Source organism: Odocoileus virginianus, chromosome 26 (genome assembly GCF_023699985.2).
Source record: "Odocoileus virginianus isolate 20LAN1187 ecotype Illinois chromosome 26, Ovbor_1.2, whole genome shotgun sequence".
In the NCBI taxonomy this organism is placed as follows: domain Eukaryota; kingdom Metazoa; phylum Chordata; class Mammalia; order Artiodactyla; family Cervidae; genus Odocoileus; species Odocoileus virginianus.
In genome coordinates this window covers 44179902-44181853 of record NC_069699.1, presented here as the reverse complement: position 1 = coordinate 44181853, position 1952 = coordinate 44179902, and positions in this window count along the sequence as shown.

Here is a 1952-nt window from a genome sequence, read left to right as displayed (position 1 = left end):
TTAGTTCCCCAACTAGGGGTCAAACCCACGCCCCCTACATTGGACCTCCTGTATTAACCACTGGACTGCCAGGGAAGTCCCAGCTACTCATTTCTCATTTACCCACTTTGGTGGACAGCCATTCATGTGACATCTGCCCTGTACACAATACAGCATGCTACTGGCTATGCAGAGAAAAAGATGAGCCAGAAAATTATCCAGGTTTTAAGGATTTCACAATCTAGAATAAATCACCATGAGAGAAGGTAATAAATATAATTGCTTTATAAAAGGAAGAAATACAAAAAAAAAAAAAAAGGAAGAAATACAGAAGAGGCCAGGAGGGATTTCTCCCAACCAGAGATCTAAGAAAGGCTATTTCCTAGGTAACCCTCTAAAGCATGAGAATTTAGAAATATTTACTTAAGAAAGGCTGCGCCTTATCTGTTTACTGGCAACTGCTGATTAAAATATTAAATGCTTAGAATATAAAATATAAAACTTCTCCTCTTGCTTCATGCTCTGACCTTCTGTTACTCTACTATGTCTGAAACAAAACTGGAGGGGTGTGGAAGGGAAGAGAGATGAGGAGAGAATGCACAGATAATGGATGGTAAGGCAACAACGTGGAGGAACATAGTTTTCACCACCACAATATCTTGATTATCTCCAAAGGTGGTGGGTAAGAGGGTGAGTGGACTTGGAAATTATGACTATTATTTGGGCTTGCTTGCAGATTTCTCAGCTGTTATTCACTCAGTTGTGTCTCTTTGCAACGCCATGGACTGCAATATACCAGGCTTCCCTGTCCTTCACCACCCCCTGGAGTTTGCTCAAATTTCACATCCATTGAGTCAGTAATGCCATCTAACCATCTCATCCTCTGTTGTCCCCTTCTCCTCCTGCCTTCAATCTTTCCCAGCATCAGGGTCTTTTCTAATGAGTCCACTCTTCACATCAGGTGACCAAGTATTGGAGCTTGAGCATCAGTCCTTCCAGTGCATATTCAGGGTTGATTTCCTTTAGGATTGACTGTTGTAGAGGGTGTGAACAGAAAGATGACCTTTTGGTTTGGAATCTATGGAAAAGTCTAATTAATATTATATTCCAAGGGAATTATTCCCTGGCAATCCAGTGGTTAGGACTCCATCCTTTCACTAAGATCCCACAAACGATATGGCATGGCCAATAAGAAAAAAAAAAATTGTATTTCAACTACTCTATGCACTTTTTGCTTTCTCTTGGTTTAGTGGATCCTTTTATGAGAATTTCAGCCCATCTTGTCTTTGCTAAGGAAAGTCACATACACGTGATTTTCTGGGCCTAGAACTTGATTTGTGTGGCAATCTCCCATTCTGTTCATCAGCCAAGTTTGGAGAATCAGTGGTCTGGAGGATACAATTTAGGGCCAGTCCAGCTTTGGATTCTCTGTACAAGCCCGGGGCCATGGAAAGCATTCAGTAAAATATTGGTTGGAGAAGGAAACAAGTTCCTCTTCCTGTTAAAGTAAAACTGGAAGTCTTTTCAGGCAGAGTTGAGATCTAAATTAGTAAAGCTAGCATTCAAGGGTGCATTCTTCCCCTACCCACATCCCCTACCGAATCCCCACCCTCCGACGTGTGCCCTCTAGTCACACCAGGCCTGGGCTGTCACCCAAATAGGCTGTGCCATCCTCCTGAGAGGCCCTCGGCCCCGTCCCCGCCCCCACCCCTCCCGCAGTCCGCCCCCGAAGGCTTGGCTTGGCTCCGGTGCCATCTCCTCCCAGAAGTCTTTTCTGATTCCCGCCCCTGGCCCAAAGCTTTCTCTTCCTCCTCTTGGGTCCCCCTTTTCTTCCTATTGTCAAACTGCCTCGTGTTTTCCTCAGCACTAAGCGTTCCAGCACCGACGCAGCCCGGGGTGGGGGCGCGCGTGCGCGGCGGGAGGCAGAAGAGGAAGTGGGAGAGACCTTGGCGGAAGTGACCGAAGCTGGGCTG